The sequence below is a fragment of the Cherax quadricarinatus genome, chromosome 9, assembly GCF_038502225.1.
Source record: "Cherax quadricarinatus isolate ZL_2023a chromosome 9, ASM3850222v1, whole genome shotgun sequence".
Taxonomy (NCBI): domain Eukaryota; kingdom Metazoa; phylum Arthropoda; class Malacostraca; order Decapoda; family Parastacidae; genus Cherax; species Cherax quadricarinatus.
In genome coordinates this window covers 7,049,526-7,071,994 of record NC_091300.1, presented here as the reverse complement: position 1 = coordinate 7,071,994, position 22,469 = coordinate 7,049,526, and the positions used below count along the sequence as shown (strand labels likewise).

At 41.6% G+C, this 22,469-nt stretch overlaps 1 long non-coding RNA gene across 2 annotated transcripts in view; it reads right to left on the bottom strand.

Moving 5' to 3' along the window:
- Positions 1 to 22,469, bottom strand: part of LOC138852459 (uncharacterized) — a 123,997-nt gene that overhangs the window by 41,453 nt on the left and 60,075 nt on the right. The window contains exon 1 of one of the 2 annotated variants that reach the window (XR_011391762.1): positions 3,563 to 3,663. The exons of the other annotated variant lie outside the window; for it this stretch is intronic. This is a non-coding gene — a long non-coding RNA (uncharacterized lncRNA). Of the gene's footprint in view, positions 1 to 3,562; positions 3,664 to 22,469 lie in introns of those variants that run through there. 2 annotated transcript variants of the gene reach the window in all.

Here is a 22,469-nt window from a genome sequence, read left to right as displayed (position 1 = left end):
AACTTTTTCTTCCTTACTATATATATATATATATATATATATATATATATATATATATATATATATATATATATATATATATATATATATATATATATATATATTATATATATATACATATATATATATACACATACATACATATATAATATACATATATATATATATATATATATATATATATATATATTATATATTATATATTATATAAAATATATATAAAATATATATAAAATATATATATAATATATATAAAATATATACAGTGGTCCCTCGTTTTTCGTAATTAATCCGTTCCTGGAGCCGTTACTATAAACAAAATTTACGATTTACGAATCAATTTTCCCCATAAGAAATAATGTAAATACAATTAATCCGTTCCTGACACCCAGAAGTATTAAAACAAAAAAATTTTTAACATGAAATATACATGTAGTACATAAACAGTACAATGGGAAATGATGAATGAAACATTAACAGCATAACACTTACCTTTATTGGAGATTCTTCTTAGTGTATGGGAGACTGGAGGAGGAGAGAGAGTGGATTGTTTATAGTTTGGAAGGGGAATCCTCTTCCATCAGTACCTCAGGTACCATTTGCTTTTCTGGGGTTGCTTCTCTTCTCTGTTTCTTAATGCCACTAGGACCACCTTGAGAGTCACTGGAGTCCTGTCTCACAAAATAACTGTGGAGAGAGCTCTGTTTCTGGCGTCTCTTTAACACTTCCCTAAAATGGCCCAAAACTTTGTCACTGTACATGTTGCCAATATGGCTTGCAACAACCTTGTTAGGGTTATGTTTCTCCATAAAGCTTTCCATCTTACCCCACATAGTAAAAATCTCTTTAATTTCTGAAGAAGGCATCTTCTTCCATCTCTCTTCCTCCTCCTCTGCAGCAAGATTCTGAGCTGCAGTGTTGTTCTTCATGCTGAAGCTCTTGCAGCTCCTCAGTGGTGAGCTCTTCATTGTGGTCTTCCACCAATTCTTCCACATCCTCCAAACTCACATCCAACCCCATGGAACTCCCCAGTGCCACAATTGATTTTACAACAGACATAGGCTCATTAGGGTCAGTCCCAAATCCTTCAAAATCCCTCTTGTCGACACAATCTGGCCACAATTTTCTCCAGGCAGAGTTCAAAGTCCTGGTAGTCACTCCCTCCCAAGCCGTACCTATAAGGGTTATGCAGTGGAGGATGCTGAAGTGTTCTCTCCAAAATTCCCTTAGGGTCAAGTGAGTGTCTGTGGTCACAGTCAAGCACCTGTGAAACATTGCTTTTGTGTCGAGTTTTTTAAAGCTTGCAATAACCTGCTGGTCCATGGGCTGGAGGAGAGGAGTGGTATTTGGGGGCAAGAACTTTACTGTGATGAACCCAAACTCCTCGAAAATTAGGTCATCCAAGTTTGGAGAATGAGCAGGTGCATTGTCCATTACTAGCAGGCACTTGAGATCCAATTTCTTTTCCAGGAGATACTCCTTCACACTAGGGCCAAACACTTCATTGAACCACTCGACGAAAATTTCCCTCGTGACCCATGCCTTACTATTAGATTTCCAAAACACACACAATTTACTCTTCATAACATTATTTTTCCTGAACACTCTGGGATTTTCAGAATGGTACACTAGTAATGGCTTCACTTTGAAATCCCCACTAGCATTAGCACAGAACATTAGTGTCAGCCTGTCTTTCATAGGCTTGTGTCCTGGCATTGCCTTTTCCTCTTGTGTAATGAAGGTCCTCTTTGGCATTTTCTTCCAAAAGAGGCCTGTTTCGTCACAATTGAACACTTGTTCAGGTTTCAGTCCTTCAGCCTCTATGTACTCCTGGAACTCATGCACATATTTTTCAGCCGCCTTGTGGTCCGAACTGGCAGCCTCACCATGCCTTACCATACTGTGTATGCCAGTACGGTTCTTAAATCTCTCAAACCAGCCTTTGCTGGCCTTAAATTCACTCACTTCACCACTATTTGCAGGCAATTTCTTTACCAAATTTTCGTGCAACTGCCTAGCCTTTTCACAAATAATCGAAGTCATAAGAGTATCTCCTGCTAATTGTTTCTCATTTATCCACACCAATAATAACTTCTCAACCTCTTCCAGTACTGGTGATCTCATTTTTGTCAGCATAGTTACTCCCTTCGCAACAACAGCATCCTTTATTTCCTTTTTGTTGGCCACTATGGAACATAAGGTTGTGTAGGGTTTCTTATACATCCTGGACAGTTCAGCCACACTTGTACCACTTTCATATTGTTCAATGATGGTTTTCTTAAATACAATCGTATTTCTCACCTTCTTTACCACAGGCTTGGCACTAGGAGCTTTCTTTGGAGCCATGGTAGCTTATTTAGTACTTGAAAGCATTAAAATAAATGGAATATTATGAAATATTTCGCTGGAGCACGTGAGGGGACCTTCGCTCACTGGTAAACAATGCCAGACTGGCTGCTGCCCTGGCTCACGCCGTGGGTACGCGTCCCAGACGAACTATGACTCACGAGTCAACCTATGAAAAGCGAGTCCATGTTTATACGAAAATACCCCTATGATTGGCGAATTTTACAATTGCCGGGAACTACGAAAAGCGGGGGACCACTGTATAAAATATATATACGTATATATTTATATATATATATATATATATATATATATATATATATATATATATATATATATATATATATATATATATATATATATATATATATATATTAAATACAATACTGTGATGACAGTGAAAGGGTTAAATACTTGAAGTCTTAAAAACACTATACATGTACAAACTGTATTATTCACCTTTTAATATGTTTAGTCTTATTTCTCTTTGTGACCTTCAGAACTCAATCCCACACTATATTTTTTTTAACAAACTGGTTGTATTATACCAAAGCAGGGTGACCCAAAAAGAAAAACAATAAGTCTTTCTCTGTACATTTAGTAATTTATTTGGGAGAATAGGTTACTAGTCCCTTGCTACCGGCATCATAGTTGCTGCCTATGACATGCATGGCTTGCAGAAGAATTCTTTTCCACTTTCCTATGAAGATAAGTGGAAATAAAGAAGAACAAGAACTATTAAGAAAATAGAAAACCCAGATGGGTGAGTAAATATATATGCATGTACATTCATGTGTAGTGTGACCTAAGTGTAAGTAGAAGTAGCAAGATATGTATACCTGTTATCCTGTGTGTTTCAGACAGAAAAAAGACACCAGCAATCCTGCCATTGTGTAAAACAATTACAGGTTTGTGTTTGACACTTGCCTGGCAGGACGGTAGTACCTCTCTGGGTGGTTGCTGTCTACCAACCTACTACCTAGGATGCTCACACTTAGTGATAAATGTTCATAATTTTAATCATGCATATTAGACTTTTATCATTATGATCCCAAATTTCTATTTTCAGTGCATTTGGAAATACTTAATACACAATATATGCAAATAAGTACAGATACTGTATTGTATTAGAGTGGTTAACTGGCTGTGTTTGCACAACAGCCCCACTTAGTCTGCTCCAACCTCACTCAAGCATCTACCATCACTATATGCATACCTTTACTTTCCCATGTGCTTCTTGATAGTTCTAAATCCTGTAATACTTCCTCTCCAACCTAGAAGGTCTGGTCTGAAGCTGAGACATGGGAAAGATAATCCCCAGAATCACTATCAGATAACACATCATCTTCAATTTTAATAAAAATTCTTTTTCTATTTCTTTGTCTTTACCATACTTAAGCCTTTCTTTTCATAGTTCTTCCCATCTACATTCTCACTTAAGTGCTTGCTGTGCCTAATCCTCCTTCCACATTCTAGTTTATCACTGCAATCAGGTGACATATGCTTCACTTACATGATTATTAGCTATAATTGCACTTTGAATTTGTGAACAAATAAGTCAGGGGATCCTGTAAAAATCTACTTATTACAAGTATTTAAAACGTCCAATGAACAATCTGCACCTAATGACCCACATGGTGATTGGTGCTTATCTGTGAATATATAATATATACCCAGTACTAAAGTTTCAGTAGGAATCGACATATAGTCATCCCTTCAAGGATGAGGAGTTTCCAAAGAGAAAATGGCATTTAAGATGTGGATAGATTAACCACAAACAATTATTATCTTTTGGTATGAGAATAATTACATAATGTTACTGAGCTAGACTTCAATGTTTCACTGAGTGGTTAGACAAATTTATTTCCCATCAACACTGCCATCGAGTCTTAAGTTAAATTTAGTTTGAGTCATTCTTTAAAGAAATAATTGTAATTAATAATGCTGTATCTCATTTCTTTAAGATTCTAGGTTATCACTTGTACCAGTCTTTACTACTGTCAACTTGCAAAACAGTATAATCATGTAATCACCCATGACAACTAAAATAAAATATATTTAAATACAGTATAGTAAATTCTTACCCTATTATGGATATACTGAAGGCTGGAAGCAGAAAGTCAGTCACACTTCCTCAGATTGAATAAAAACCTATCCATATTAAGTCGCAATGATATGACTGCAGTGGCCAATCTGAGACGTGCATACCTAGTCCCACTTTGGGAGGAGCTGCTTTGCAAGTGCCACTGTTGGCAGCTCTCCTCAAAGACAACATACACTGTTTTCTAGTCTAAGTTTTACAAAAGGTATACCAAAGGTCTCTTAAATTTAATATCTTCTCACTGACTTGGAGTTCACAATTTTCAGGTTAGCCTGTAATCCACTTTTGCATATCTTGAGTGGGCAACCCATATGAAGGTTTTCTAGAAGTTATAAGCAAAGACCTGCTATGTTTTCTAGAAGTTATAAGCAAAGACCTGCTATGTTTTCTAGAAGTTATAAGCAAAGACCTGCTATGTTCGAGTATCTTGTTACTGAACATTCATTTTTCTTATGCAATTCTATTGATGGAATGATGCAGTGCTACACTTCCACATGCAGCAAAATGTTTGCTGATAGGTATGTAGCGGTTAAAGTGATTGAATTTGTTAATAAACACCAGATACTTGCCTTAAATAAATAAATAAAACACACATGCACACAATGTTTATCAAGTGTATTACTGAATAGCCATACAGGTTCAGCCTTTTCTTATGAATAATAATACATACTGTAATTCCATTAAGGTGATGGCATGACCACACATGTACCAAGTAACAGAAAAAAAAAAATGCCCATACCTGTGGCTGGCTTCAAGGACCCTTCTTACCCTTGCAGCCCAACTTGAGGTCAGGCTTCCTTGTTCATTACCTGGCCAAGCAGTTTATTACTGCTAGTAGTATGCAGGTCCAAACAGTCATCACAAACTGGTGGGTCAGGCCCTATAAGCAAAAAGTGACCTAGTTTTCTCGAAAATTTCTTTGTTCCAGCAATATTTCTTATATCTGCTGGTATATAGGTTAAATAGGTTTGAACCACAGACACCGATAGTGTTCTCTAATTGTACTTATGGCACCCCTGCTTTTCACTGGGTTCATCCTATATTTCCTCCCATACCTCTCAATCCAGTAAGCTGTTACGACAGTGTGAGACTGGGGATCTGCCTGTCAAGTATTTTCCATAAATGTATTGTATATGATTGTCTTCATTCTAGAGTACCAGTTCAAGGTACTTTTATGTGCGCTCAGTAATTTAGATGCTTTATTGATTCTCTGCAGGCAGTAAAAGATTTCTGTACATATTCTAGCTATGTTATCTCTCCTGCTTCGAAATGAGCTGTGAGCACAGAATATCACAGATATAAAAGCACAAGTGATTTGAATGTTACCATCCTAGGCTTTGCTGCATTTACTCTATTGTATTCTCTAAATGATCAAGAATTGTATGTCATGCAGGGAGTGAGAATGTAACTATTTGCAAACAAATTCACACAGGATGTTCAAGTGGATTTGTTTATTATATTTAAACTTTTGGAGTTCAAAGTTTTTCCCAGATGTTCACAATAGCTATGCACTTATTATACTCCCTTATGGCATATTAGAGCAAAATACTGTGGAGAATATGGCAATATGAGCCTTGTGTTCAGTAAACCACTCGAGTGGTGAAAATTTTAAGCCGATCAGATGAGTCGTTTTATGACAAAGATACATCAACAAATTTGCACGCAAATGAAAGTACTATCCTGGTCCTATGATCTATCCTCATATACAACCCAAATCTCATGTACTGGACCCCTCTTCCACGTACAGGACGACTTTTCCAGATATAGAACGCCTCTTCCTAGTATAGGACGCCACTTCTACGTATATTATTATAATTATGGGGAGTGCTAAACACGTAGGATTATACAGCGCATGTAGGGGGATGGAGGGTATTCAGGCTCAATTCAGGGAAATAGAGCACAGATCCAATTCCCTAGATCAAAAGCCCCTCACCAACGTCAAGGAACCTCCTTTGAGGGGTCTTCCAAGTATAGGACGCCTCTTCCACGAATAGGACCCTTCTTCAATGTACAGGACCCCTCTACCAAGTATAGGACCCCTCTTCTCCGTAAGTAAGTTTATTCAGGTATACACAAATAGAATTATCATACATAGCAGCATATGTGTAGAGAACCTAGGATAACCCAAAAAAGTCAGAAAGTGACTTATTTCCATTACCTGGAGAGAGTTCCGGGGGGTCAACGCCCCCCGCGGCCCGGTCTGTGACCAGGCCTCCTGGTGGATCAGAGCCTGATCAACCAGGCTGTTGCTGCTGGCTGCACGCAAACCAACGTACGAGCCGCAGCCCGGCTGGTCAGGAACCGACTTTAGGTGCTTGTCCAGTGCCAGCTTGAAGACTGCCAGGAGTCTGTTGGTAATCCCCCTTATGTATCCTGGGAGGCAGTTGAACAGTCTCGGGCTCCTGACACTTATTGTATGGTCTCTTAACGTGCTAGTGATACCCCTGCTTTTCATTGGGGGGATGTTGCATCGTCTGCCAAGTCTTTTGCTTTCGTAGTGAGAGATTTTCGTGTGCAAGTTCGGTACTAGTCCCTCTAGGATTTTCCAGGTGTATATAATCATGTATCTCTCCTGCCTGCGTTCCAGGGAATACAGTTTTAGGAACCTCAAGCGCTCCCAGTAATTGAGGTGTTTTATCTCCGTTATGCGCGCCGTGAAGGTTCTCTGTACATTTTCTAGGTCAGCAATTTCACCTGCTTTGAAAGGTGCTGTTAGTATGCAGCAATATTCCAGCCTAGATAGAACAAGTGACCTGAAGAGTGTTCTTGGGGTCCTTTTACCTTAATTATTATAATATGATGGTTATAATATTTTCTTATTATTCTATAATGAAGATAACATGTTATTATCATACTAAAAAGACTATCTACTACACGAGGGTCATTAAGACTATCTACAATACGAGGGTCATTACTAGGAATAAGGTAAAATTTACACGTATGTTAGCTAAAAAATAGAAAATCATTCCCCTCCCTTTCTGTAGCTACATTCATCAGACACCTTTTGGCATCCCTTCCCCTGCCTCATAGTACGTCTACCTAGCAGTAGATACCTGCGACGCGGTACAATGTTGAAAGTCACATCCTGAGGAAGAACCTAAAAAAAATGACTGTTGGGTTATCGGAGTTACTGACTTTCAAGGTAAGTCAGAATAAAGTCTTTACTTTGGATAGGATTTCCTAAATAACTTGGCTCTTTCTCTAACCGTGTACATTGTGATATATCTCATTCTGTTAATATGAAAAACAACAGATTCGCAGCACGCTTATTTTTGTTTCTGACTTAAAAAATACAAATATATATATATATATATATATATATATATATATATATATATATATATATATATATATATATATATATATATATATATAAAGGTGGGATATACGGTACATGTTGTTACGTGTGTATCACCGATTATAAGGCGAAAATCTCATCCAGCTCCTCAGAGCTGGGGCAGTTTCAGTTTAATATGTTTATTATGCACCCCATACCCATCCTGTGGGCGGTAGTCAAAAGATTACAGAGGTACATAATTGGTCCAGGGACTGGACTCCAAAGTTTTGATAGCTGAGCAAGTTACAAAGGTAATGAACTAGATCTGGTCATAATCATGACCAAGTTACAAAGGTAATGAACTAGATCTGGTCATAATCATGACCAAGTTACAAAGGTAATGAGCTCCAGGTAGAGCTGGTCACACTCATGAATAATTGCAAAGGTAATGAATCATAAACACATTAATCATGAGAATTTACAAAGGTAATGAGCTCCAAGTAGAGCTGGTCAAAATCATGACAAGTTTCAAAGGTAATGAATGATAAACACGTTATCACATGATTACAATCATAGACAAATTACAGAGTAATGAGCAGTTAACAAACATAGCAGGGAATTCATCCATTGCCCCAACAACAGATGTTGCTAGGTGCCTGTCTCTCCTCGGCAGACAGCCATTGCAAACAGCAGCAAGTTGCCCCGGGATCTGCTGCTTGCACGAGCACCATCGACCCTCCCCAAGAGGTCCAAGAAGCCAGTGGCTCCGTTAGCAGCCCGATGGAGAGCTGTCCTAGGGACATGGCAACGTCCTGGTGGACGCCAAGTTGACTGAAGATCCCAGGCCCTCGTGTGCACGGATGTTGAAGCTTGAGGAACTGAGTACACACTGCCTGTGGCACACCTGACAGCTGCCTCGCGGTCGAACTCCACGATGCTGTCCCTGTAGTGGAAGTTCCTGTGAGCCCGGCACTCCCTGCAGTGCCATCGCTGACATCGTGGGTTAGGGGAGAAGTACCCTCTGTAGATGGGGTGGCGCTGGGAGTTGGGTGGGTGAGGCGGGGGAGACGGGCAGGGGCGAGGCGTTATGAGAGGGTCACTGTTTACTACACACGCCCTCCCCCTCCCCCCAGCGGAGAGGGGGGGAGACGCTGACTGGTCCTGACTCAAAAACACCAAACCTTCTGCACAACACTTCAACTATTTACGCTGAAACGATGCACTGGGAAGTCCGTTCGCTGCTCTGGTATCTTCTCAAAGCATTCACACTGAGTTCTGTTAAGTAGGGACCTGGTCAGCCTCTTTGACCAAGAGCTATCCTTGAAAATCCCGCAGCTAGCCCGCTACACAACCTGCCGCGTCGGCCATGTTGCTGGGGCGTGTGCCCAAAATACAGTAGGCATTACCCCTTTGAACAGCCGCACTGAGTCGCTGAAACAGAAAACTAGCTGCCCTGGGATCCCTAGTTACCCTGATGAGTCTTTTTCCCAGCTCCTTAAGGAATTTAGATGCACTCTTTCCCCATGAGCCAAGGGTCTCTGAGCCTATACCTGGAGTTTACCTGGAGAGAGTTCCGGGGGTCAACGCCCCCGCGGCCCGGTCTGTGACCAGGCCTCCTGGTGGATCAGAGCCTGATCAACCAGGCTGTTGCTGCTGGCTGCACGCAAACCAACGTACGAGCCACAGCCCGGCTGGTCAGGAACAGACTTTAGGTGCTTGTCCAGTGCCAGCTTGAAGACTGCCAGGGGTCTGTTGGTAATCCCCCTTATGTGTGCTGGGAGGCAGTTGAACAGTCTCGGGCCCCTGACACTTATTGTATGGTCTCTTAACGTGCTAGTGACACCCCTGCTTTTCATTGGGGGGGTGTTGCATCGTCTGCCAAGTCTTTTGCTTTCGTAGTGAGTGATTTTTGTGTGCAAGTTCGGTACTAGTTCCTCTAGGATTTTCCAGGTGTATATAATCATGTATCTCTCCCGCCTGCGTTCCAGGGAATACAGTTTTAGGAACCTCAAGCGCTCCCAGTAACTGAGGTGTTTTATCTCCGTTATGCGCGCCGTGAAGGTTCTCTGTACATTTTCTAGGTCAGCAATTTCACCTGCCTTGAAAGGTGCTGTTAGTGTGCAGCAATATTCCAGCCTAGATAGAACAAGTGACCTGAAGAGTGTCATCATGGGCTTGGCCTCCCTAGTTTTGAAGGTTCTCATTATCCATCCTGTCATTTTTCTAGCAGATGCGATTGATACAATGTTATGGTCCTTGAAGGTGAGATCCTCCGACATGATCACTCCCAGGTCTTTGACGTTGGTGTTTCGCTCTATTTTGTGGCCAGAATTTGTTTTGTACTCTGATGAAGATTTAATTTCCTCGTGTTTACCATATCTGAGTAATTGAAATTTCTCATCGTTGAACTTCATATTGTTTTCTGCAGCCCACTGAAAGATTCGGTTGATGTCCGCCTGGAGCCTTGCAGTGTCTGCAATGGAAGACACTGTCATGCAGATTCGGGTGTCATCTGCAAAGGAAGACACGGTGCTGTGGCTGACATCCTTGTCTATGTCGGATATGAGGATGAGGAACAAGATGGGAGCGAGTACTGTGCCTTGTGGAACAGAGCTTTTCACCGTAGCTGCCTCGGACTTTACTCTGTTGACGACTACTCTCTGTATTCTGTTAGTGAGGAAATTATAGATCCATCGCCCGATTTTTCCTGTTATTCCTTTAGCACGCATTTTGTGCGCTATTACGCCATGGTCACACTTGTCGAAGGCTTTTGCAAAGTCTGTATATATTACATCTGCATTCTTTTTATCTTCTAGTACATTTAGGACCTTGTCGTAGTGATCCAATAGTTGAGACAGACAGGAGCGACCTGTTCTAAACCCATGTTGCCCTGGGTTGTGTAACTGATGGGTTTCTAGATGGGTGGTGATCTTGCTTCTTAGAACCCTTTCAAAGATTTTTATGATATGGGATGTTAGTGCTATCGGTCTGTAGTTCTTTGCTGTTGCTTTACTGCCCCCTTTGTGGAGTGGGGCTATGTCTGTTGTTTTTAGTAACTGTGGGACGACCCCCGTGTCCATGCTCCCTCTCCATAGGATGGAAAAGGTTCGGGATAGGGGCTTCTTGCAGTTCTTGATGAACATGGAGTTCCATGAGTCTGGCCCCTGGGGCAGAGTGCATGGGCATGTCATTTATCGCCTGTTCGAAGTCATTTGGCGTCAGGATAACATCGGATAGGCTTGTGTTAACCAAATTTTGTGGCTCTCTCATAAAAAATTCATTTTGATCTTCGACTCTCAGTCTGGTTAGCGGCTTGCTAAAAACTGAGTCATATTGGGACTTGAGTAGCTCACTCATTTCCTTGCTGTCATCTGTGTAGGACCCATCTTGTTTAAGTAGGGGCCCAATACTGGACGTTGTTCTCGATTTTGATTTGACATAGGAGAAGAAATACTTTGGGTTGCTTTCGATTTCATTTATGGCTTTTAGTTCTTCCCGCGATTCCTGACTCCTATAAGATTCCTTTAGCTTAAGTTCGATGCTTGCTATTTCTCTGACCAGTGTCTCCCTACGCATTTCAGATATATTGACCTCTTTTAGCCGCTCTGTTATTCTTTTCCGTCGCCTGTAAAGGGAGCGCCTGTCTCTTTCTATTTGACATCTACTCCTCCTTTTTCTTAGAGGAATAAGCCTTGTGCATACATCGAGTGCCACCAAGTTAATCTGTTCTAGGCATAAGTTGGGGTCTGTGTTGCTTAGTATATCTTCCCAGCTTATATCGGTTAGGACTTGGTTTACTTGGTCCCACTTTATGTTTTTGTTATTGAAGTTGAATTTGGTGAATGCTCCGTTGTGACTAGTCTCATTATGTCGGTCTGGGGCTCCACGCATACATGTCTGAACCTCAATTATATTGTGATCTGAGTATATTGTTTTTGATATGGTGACATTTCTTATCAGATCAATCATTGTTAGTGAAGATGAGGTCTAGTGTATTCCCCAGTCTAGTAGGCTCTATTATTTGCTGGTTTAAATTGAATTTTGTGCAGATTTAAAAGCTCGTGTGAGTGTGAGTTTTCATCAGAGCTGCCTCCTGGTGTTATTACTGCAACAATATTATTTGCTATATTCCTCCATTTTAGGTGCCTTAAGTTGAAATCCCCCCAGGAGCAAGATGTTGGGTGCAGGAGCTGGAAGATTTTCCGGACAGTGGTCAATTTTTAGCAGCTGTTCCTGGAATTGCTGGGATGTTGCATCCGGAGGCTTGTAGACTACCAAAATGACTAGGTTTTGGTTCTCGACCTTTACTGCTAAAACTTCCACTACATCATTTGAGGCATTTAGCAGTTCTGTGCAAACAAGTGACTCTGCAATGTACAGGCCAACCCCCATCCCCCTTTTGCCTGTTCACTCTGTCACATCTGTATAGGTTGTAATCTGGGATCCATATTTCGTTGTCCAAGTGATCCTTTATGTGTATGGGAACAAACATATAATGATGGGCAAGTTCTCCATATTTTCTAGACTTTTGGGACTCCCTGAAGCTAGCAGCTGCCCCTCCTTCCTCCCTGGTGTATTGGAGATAGGTATTAGCCAAGGTAGATGCACATGTATAGTCCCACACCACCTGCTTCCCATCTGTCCAGGCTTGAAGGGTGATACCATCTGGACGCTTCTGGCTGCCATCAGATCTGCATAGTTGGGTTGGCTCCCTTACTGCTGGGCATCCAGCTGTTGTGAGGCTCCTCTTGATAATGTTATTAACCTCCTCATGTCTTGCAATCTTTCCCTCGGATTTACGGCACACAAGACCATGGTACCCGAATCGGTCTGCTGCTTCACTGCCACAAATACACCTGTGTTCGGCGAGAATAGGGGCGGCAAGTCGAAGGGCAACACCGATGCGGATGGTCTGTGGGTCGAGACGTGTGCCTAGGCTGGAGTTGGGAACAGCCAACAGAAAGTCCCCAGCATGAGGGGCTCTCACTGCCAGGAGGCGGGCTCTATCCTTCCATGACACACTCTGAAGCATTGTTAAGGCAATATTTTCCACTATTGGACCATCCCAGTGTGATTGTAGTTGTTGGGGGGAGCAGGTCTGGTTTCAGAGCCCGTTAGATTATCCCAGATCATTGCTCCGTCAATGAATTTTTGGTCCTGGACTCCAATCTTGTCCCTAAGATGTTCAGGGAGAATCGCTGCTACAAGCTCTCTGGATGCAATACACGAGGACAGAAAAGCAGGTAACGCAATCTGTGATGACTTGCGGACACCAATGCCTCCTAGTCTGACTGGAAGTGTAGCTTGGTTCCACTGCCCGTCTTCTAGAGTAAGGTTAAGTACTTTCGTAAAAATCTGCATCAGAATACTGTCATATTCGTGCAGTATAGGGTTATCATATGAAGGTGCACATCTTAGGAAATATGTCAACCTGGGCAGACTCAAGCACTTTGTGAGAAGGTACAAGGCATCATGGGTGTCCAGATTGCCTATTCGTTGTTCCATTCTCCTTAACTCTTCCAATTTCTTCCTGAGAATTGTGTCAATGGCATTGCTTCCCAGAGGTGCTCCTAGCAAGACACTATTTGTGGGGGCAATGACTGCTGCTCCTGGTAGTTTTGATCTCACTGCATTTATCACTTGTTGACTGACTGAGATGATTTCACATTTGGATGGATTCAGGATGAGACCCATTTCCTGTCCCCGTGTCATTACCTGTGTAAGGTCATGTAGGAGGGACTCCTTTGCACCTGCTAGTGTGCCATCATCTAGGAACCAGATGTTTAGCTCGCTGGTCAGTCTGACTGTGATTTCCCTAACTGCTATACAGAAGAGAAATGGTGCAAGAGGATCTCCTTGTTGGACACCCTCCGATGATGTGATTTCATGCTCTCCAGAGAAGCATTGATTCCTTACTATACCCAGCTGAAACAAAAGGGAAGAGACCAGGGAAATGTTCTTGTACTGCTGCTAATACCACGTCTCTTTTCAGGAGATTGAACGCATTCTTGAAATCTAATTTTACCACTGCATTGTCCTCAGGCAGGTTGTTGATATATGCCCTTGTTGCATGAACCGCTGTTTCACTTCCTTGAGAGACCCCAGTGTCAAGCTGGTTTGGTTGAAGCATCATGGCTGCCTGTGCACGAATACTTCGGACAGCAGCTTTGGATACGAGGCGGCGTAACGTGTTGCCTACTGCAATTGGCCGAATTCCTCCATCCTTCTTTTTAAGTGCACAAAGTGTTGCACCAAAAAAGAAAGGTCTAATTTCATCAGGAATCAGACCAGCCAAGGAATTGTTGACGAACCTTGTGATCTCTGAAAGCAGTGTCTCTGCAATTTCGCCAATAACTGGATTAACCATTTCCTTTAAATGCTGTGGCTTTATTCCAGTGTAACCCCCAGCAGAGCCAGATGGGAACGACATTATTGCTTTGTAAATGTCTGAATCTTCCACAATCAGTGGTTCCATAGTGGGGACAGAGGTGTTGGAACTGTTGGTGCCACTGGTTTCCCTGGCAGGGTGCTTTCCTCTAAGTGCTTCAGCCATGTCAGCATCCCTGGGAGCAACTGTATCTTCACTGGTAATAATTCTGATTGCCCCCACTGTGTTGCCCTCTTCAATTTTCTTGCTCACCTGGACTCTGACTTTTTTACTGTCAGTAGAGTGAGTGGGGGTTATGCCTCTCCCTTTTTTGTGTTGACGGGGAAGGCGAATGAGGTTATCAACTCTAGGAAAATCTCTTAAGAATTTAATTATCATTGAGGCAAGCCTCTTTCCCCTTCTTTCCGGCACAGCTAAGCAGACATTGCCAAAAATTAGCAAGTTGTGCCATGCCTTGATGGCTGGTGGAGCATTTAAGATAGTGGAACCATCGTTTACTTTTTTCAGGAGGTCTGTAAGTTTCCCAGCTGCGTGTGGACGGGCTGCTTTGGGAATATGTGTGAGTGTCCTCGTACCTGTTGCTTTAATTGCTTCCAAGAGATTGTCTGATGAGATGAAATCTGTTGGAGTGGGTTCAGGTGCCTGAGGTGGCTCTGGATCATCACTTTCCACAGGAGGACATCCTGAACCAGGGCAACATTTTCTTAAAATATGCTAGTTTTCGGTAAAGAAACTGAAACATCGAAGAAAATTTTCTTTTCTAATCATGAAAATGGTTATAGAAAACGAGAGAATTTTTTTTTTAATGGTAAACTATATCATGAGTTTTTTTTTTTTACAAAATACGCTATTTTACACACACACACACACACACACACTTACAAATGAAAGTCAATATTAAATAATGTACGAGCTTTTCCTTGGTAGGTTTTCTAGAGAAACGAGGCCGCGAACATCTATTTCCCTTTGATGTCATGCCTACCGGGAGTCCATTATCACCACTGTATTTAGACCTCCATAAGGATATACAAAAATATCCATATAATCCTTTGAGAAACGTTATGAAATATTATCACCTTAATACTCACTGTTCTGAGAGGACTGACAGGTACACGAGTCAGTTCTCGTGTATCTCCTTTGGATCGTCCCAATGAGACTACACCACTAGGGGACCCAAATAATTATCTCCACAGTTTGTGGGAAAATATACAATATTATTTGAAATATGAAAGGAGTGGACTGTACACACAATTAATGCTTTAAAAATACGCAATGGTATACATAACAGGAAGAAATACAGAAGAAAATATCACAGCAACTTACTATGGATAGCTGCCTGGTGTTTTGTGGCAAACTGCTGAGCTGTACAGATTTCCTAGCCTACCTGAGCGTTCAGAATAGTACCAGACTCGAAAAGGGAAAGATCAGCAGACAATAATTGTGTTAGTGGCAGTTGTGATACGTTGGTCTTGAGCAAGTTCGTGATCTTTTGTCATAGTGAATTATGAGATTCGTGGGGGAACGGTAAACCCGTAGGAGTCATTCATTGCCTGGGGAAATTGGGAGATATTCAGGTTAAATCAAAGGGAGAGAAGAACAGGTCCACTTACTTAGATCAAAAGAACTGCTCCGGCATCAAGGAACTTCCCTACAGGGGATATTCAATGTGAAATAGGGCTTTTCAAGAGGACAGAAGCTACAGCGGTGTGGATGAGCAAGTTAAAATCACAATAAAGGCAGAAAAGTCGCAGTAAACAAGTATTCAACAGAAAATTGAAGGTGAAATTAGTCCTTAGGGGGTTTGAAAATTGCAGATGCATACACGAGCTTTAACTAGAAACTCAAGCATAACAAGTGGTATATAGGAGAAAAAAGAATAATAATCCCTTTTACAATCTTGAAGACTGATTAATAACATTAAAGTTGAATAAGAGAAATGTTTTACAAACACAATCTGACAACTGTGATAAACTGTTACTTTCAAATTATTTCGGAAAGCTGTTAATTACCGAGTCAACACAGTTAAGACCTTTAATGTACGTGTGTATATCTATATATATATATATATATATATATATATATATATATATATATATATATATATATATATATATAAAGTCATGCCGAATAGGTAAAATTGGTTAATTAGCAAGAACTCATTTAAAATTGTCCTTTTTTTTCTTTTTACGTTTAAAGATATATTTTTTTCATTTATGTTAATGTGAAAATTAATAATTTTGCACCAAAAGAACCTTAGAAAAGTTACCTAACCTTATTATTATAACAAGCGCAATTTAATTTAGCCTAATCCAACTAAATATATTTTAGATAAGTTTACAATAATTTAATAATAAACAAACGCAATGAAATATATTTTTTTTGTTAGGTTCAGAATAATTTTTGCGAAATTATTGCATACACAAATTTTCGCTTGCCTTATTCGGCAAGAAGAGCGTTACTATTTAAGCCAAAATCGCAAGTTTTACCTATTCTTCGGCACGACATACATTTTATATATATACACACACACACACACACACATATATATATATATATATATATATATATATATATATATATATATATATATATATATATATATATATATAGGGAGGTACCACCTCTAGAACTGTCCTGGGGACCCTCATCCTCAGAGAAAAGAATAAACTTGCTTTAGGGAAAACTCAAGGTTCTCCCCTCCCTGAAGCTGCTGAAAATTTTCTCCTACCACCCCCTATATATTCTATATATGACTCACGAAATCGTAATGACACGATTGCAAACAAACCATACTACGGGCGGGATTGAACCCGCAGTTCTATATATGCTTTATTTAAAAACAAAATTACAATATGGAGTAAAACAACATGGATAACAACTCAGAGCTACATCTCGAATACTTCGTCCAGCTCCCCGGCAATGGGCCGCGTATCCAGAATGCTGCAGGCATTTCCTCTCTGGATTGCGACACGACACTGAGTCTCTCAAAGAGGAAGCTGGCCGCCCTGTGGTCCTTGGTTTCTATGATGAGTTTTTCACCCAGCTCTTTGAGGAACTTTAGAGCACACGTGCCCCAGGCTCCAAGGGTCTCCGGCCCTATTGGGATGAAGTTATAGCAAGGGGAAAGGTTTTCATATTTGCGGGTCTTCTGGGTCTCCTTGTGGCTGGCAGCTCCATCCCCTTCAGCTACAGAGTATGGCAAGTAGGTGTCTGCCAGTGTGGCAGCACAGGTGTAGTCCCAGGCAATCTGCTTTCCATCCTTCGAGGGTAGCATAGTGGTTCCATCAGGACGCTTCTGATTTTCGTCAGACCTCTGCACGTGGGGTTCCCGTTCTGCTGGGCAACGGGCTGTGGCGAGGCTTCTCTTTATGATGTCAATGACCTCCTCATGTCTGGCATACTTCCCTTCTGATGTGTGACACACGGGACCATGAACTTCGAATTGGTCAGCTGTCGCCCAACCGCAAATACACCTATGTTCGGTGAGGATGGGGGCGGCTAGGCGAAGAGCAACACCAATCCGAATGGCCTATGGGTCGAGTCGAGTGCCCAGGGAGGAACTGAGAACAGCTAGTAGGAAATCTGTTGAGTGTGGTGCCTTCACCGCTAGGAGACGAGCTTTGTCCTTTCCTGAAGCGTTGATGAGCATTGTGTTGGCGATTTTTTCCATGATCGGTTTGTCTCAGTTGGAATCTTTGTGCTCTTTGGGAGGAGCTGGTTTACTGGAGGAGTCTGCAAGGGTGTCCCACCGCATCGCTGTTTCAGTAATCCTGGGGTCTTGCGCTCCTACCACGTCTCTCAAGCGTTCGGGGACGATCTTCTTGACTATAGTGCACTGGAAGCCAAACACGAAGACAGAAAAGCAGGTAAAGCAACATGCGTTGCTTTGCACACCCCTATACCTCCCAGTCGCACTGGGAGGGTTGCCTATCCTCTAGTGACAAGTTCAGTGCCTTCTCAAAGATTGATCTAAGGTGTGCGTCATAATCGTCGAGTGTTGGGTTGTCAAAAGAGGGTGTACACCTCAGGAAGTATTTTATATATATATATATATATATATATATATATATATATATAAGTAGTCATAATTTCTACAGGGGCATCCCTTCCGGTTTAGGGCCTTCCACTGGGCGCACCCTTCCGGTTTAGGCCTTCTACAGAGACATCCCTTCCGGTCTAGGACCAGCGGCTGGAGGGTCACCTTTTCACACCTAGGTGTTACTTCCGGTTTTGACCTTGACCTCGCCCTCGAGACTACCTCACCCTTGACCCCCCCCCCAACCAGTACCCCCGCCCCACGACCCCCCCTTCGCGACCCCCCCCGCCCCGCGCGCCCGCGCGCCCGCGCGCCCGCCCGCGCGCCCGCCCGCGCGCCCGCCCGCGCGCCCGCCCACGCGCCCCGCCCGCGCGCCCGCCCTTCGCGAGCCCCGCCCGCGCCTTCTGCTGCGCCTTCTGCAGCGTCGTCCGGATCGCCCCCGCGCCTCGAATTTTTTTCCGATTTTTTTCGAATTTTTTTTGAATTTCATTTTCTTATGCTCTCCATCTCCTCGGATCAAGGTTTTTGGATTCCCCCCTATGGGGTTTTTCGAAATTCTCCATCTCCTCAGATCAAATTTTTTGGGTACCCCTCCTTTCACCTCCATCCCCAAACAATTTCTCGAAATCAAATTCTCCATTTCCTTGGATCAAATTTTTGGGTACCCCTCCTTTCACCCCAAATTTTCTCGACAATACCATGACTCCATCTCCTCGGATCAAGTTTTTTGGATCCCCCCCTATGGGGTTTTCGAAATTCTCCATCTCCTTGGATCAAATTTTTGGATTACCCCTCCCACTTTCACCCCCATCCCAAAATTTCTCGATATTACAAGTTTTTGCATTCCCCCCTATGGGGGTTTCGAAATTCTCCATCTCCTTGGATCAAGGTTTTTTTTGGATTGTCCCTCCTTCCACCCCCCAATCCCAAAAATTTCTCAATATTACCAAGTTTTTGGATTCCCCCCTATGGGGTTTTCGAAATTCTCCATTTCCTTGGATCAAATTTTTGGGTACCCCTCCTTTCACCCCAAATTTTCTCGACAATACCATAACTCCATCTCCTCAGATCAAATTTTTTGGGTACCCCTCCTTTCACCTCCATCCCCAAACAATTTCTCGAAATCAAATTCTCCATTTCCTTGGATCAAATTTTTGGGTACCCCTCCTTTCACCCCAAATTTTCTCGACAATACCATGACTCCATCTCCTCGGATCAAGTTTTTTGGATCCCCCCTATGGGGTTTTCGAAATTCTCCATCTCCTTGGATCAAATTTTTGGATTACCCCTCTCACTTTCACTCCCACCCCAAAATTTCTCGATAATACCAAGACCCCATCTCCTTGGATCAAGTTTTTGGATTCCCCACTCTGGGGGTAAGCATGCTTACTACAGGTCTAAACATCTTCCCCTTATTATTTTAAAATGAACTAAAACCTTCCTCTCATTAAGTTAAATGAACTAAAAAAAAAAAAAGCGTGTTTACTCGGCGGTCAGTGACGTCACACATACAAGCTAAATCTTGTCGACTTACCCCTATGTCAGTGACGTCACGCACACAGGCTGAATCATGACGACCCTTTAGTTCATTAAAGTTAATAAGGGGATATAGTACCTACATCATAGGGAAAACATTTTCATCATCAGAAAAGTCACATTTTTTGTTTCGTTAATACCCATAACAATCCAACAATTTCTTTACAACACAAGTCTAGACATTTTTTTAACTATTTCATCTCAGGTCACTCCCCCCCCACGAAGTAACCTCCTCCCCACCCTCCCGAACCCTCACACTCCAACCAACACCTCACAATTTTCACTCATAACCCCCAATTTTTCTCGTTTTAAACCCTTTTAGTTCATTAAAGTTAATAAGGGGATACAGTACATCAGAAAGTCACCACAACACTTATAACCACTTTTCGATAAATTCACTAGTCACAATTTTACATATTACGAAGTTAAATACGCACTTTTACTTTGAACACCTTCAAAACACTCTCTTAAATCATTTGAATACTCACAAAATGCCTTTTCATACACATTCAAATATTTTTGAGCTCTCAAAACTATCATTCAGACACTAAAATCACCTCTAGATACTCCCCAGAACACCTTCATAGTACTCTGCATGTTGTTCTGTTGTAAATATATATGTCATTGCTTTTACCTTCAAAAACACTGAATCTCCATAACCTTACAAGACACCTTAAGAACACCTTTGAATAACCTCAAAACATTTGTTTCCTTCTAAACAAACAACATTTAGACACACTTAAAAACACTATGAACACCTTTAGACATTTCCAAACAACACTGAAACACTTCAAAGCACCATTTAGTGCTCCCAAATACACTACTGAATACTAAATGCCACTAGATACACTCAAACACCACCAAAATCATATGAAACCTTCCAAAAACACAATTTGAGTACTCAATTACACTGAATGCCTAAACACTGAATTCAATCAAACACCCTTCAGCACCTTCAAACACCCTTGAACACCTTAAAACACTCTGAACACTTTTCAAGCTGTTTAGACATTTCAATCAACACTATAAACACTTCAAAAAAACACAGATTTGAGTACTCCCAATTACACCACATAGGAATACTACTAAACACCCTTCAGATTCAATCAAAACTGCCTTCAACACCTTCAAAACATATTTGAACACCTTTAGACACCTTCAAAAAACAACATTTGAACACCTCAAACACCTTCAGTTGCCAGACATTTCCAAACAACACTCAAACACTTTAAACACCATTTAGTACTCCCAAATACCCTGAATACTAAAACACCACTGAATACCTCAAAACGCCACCAAAGAATCACCATAAACTAAGATCAACACCCCACATCCCCAACACACAACCCCAACACCCATTTTTCTCGTTTTATCTAATTTCCCATCAGAGAGAAAAAGGAGTCACAACACACCCCCATTTTCTCGTTTATATTTTAGTTCATTAAAGTTAAATAGGACACACTACATCAGAAAGAATCCCAACAACAACCCACTTATGCTGTTTTTTTCGATTATCTCTGGTTCGACAACAACACCCACAACACCCATCCCACAACACCCACATGAACATTTCCAAAACACTGTTGAGTACTCCCAATTACACACTGATTACTACTAAAACCACGCTATGAATTCAATCAAACACCTTAACACCTTTAAACCCCCTGAACACCTTAAAGCACTCTTAGACACTTTCAAAAAACACCTTTGAACATTTTCAATGTACTAGAAACCTTAAACACCATTTAGGTACTCCCAATTACACCCACTGATTACTACAAACACCACTTTGAATTCAATCAAACACCCTTAACACCTTCAAACACCCATGAACACACTCCAAAGCACCTTCAACACCTTCAAGAAACACCTTTAGACACCTTAAAGCACCTTTGAACACATTCAAACACTCATAATCATTTGAACACCTCAAAACGCCTTTGAATAACCTCAAAACGCCTTCGAACACCTTCAAAACATATGAACACATGATCACCTTCAAAAAAACAACATTTGAACCTCAAAACACATAGACATTTCAAACAATACTGAAACACTTGAAACACCATTGGTACTCCCAAATACACACTGAATACTAAAACACCTGAATACCTCAAGCACCAAAATCACCAAACTAAGATCAACACCACATCCCCAACACCCACAACCCACAACACACAATTTTTCTTTCGTTTATCTAATTTCATCAGAGAATCCTAACACCACCCCCATTTTTTTCTCGTTTACAACCTTTTAGTTCATTAAAAAGTTAATAGGGGCCTGCATCAAGTCACCAAAAACAACCACCTGCATCTTTTCGGTATCTCGTTCGACAACAACACCCATCCCACATCACCCACATCCATCCCACACACACACACACACATCCTAGCCTGGCTAACTAACCTAGCAGCCTAACTTCTTCTTCTTCTTTGTTTAACTTGTCTAACCTATTCTTCTTCAAACACTTTAAATTATCCCCTCTTCTTTAACACAGCCCTAGCCTGTCCTGGCAACTTCAACCTAGCCTAGCCGGACTGCCTAGCCTGGCAGCACTGGCTAGCCTGGCCTAGCTAACCTACAGCTGGCAGCTAACCTTCTTCTTCTACTTCTTCAGCCTAGCCTTCAACTACTTCAGCCTGCTAAACACAGCTAGCCTAACCTATCTTGGCAACACTAACTATTCCTTCAACACCGCCTAGCTGGCATTTCAGCCTAGCCTAGCCTGCCTAACCTAACCTAACTACTTCTCTTAACCTTACCTAACTAACCTAGCCAGACTATC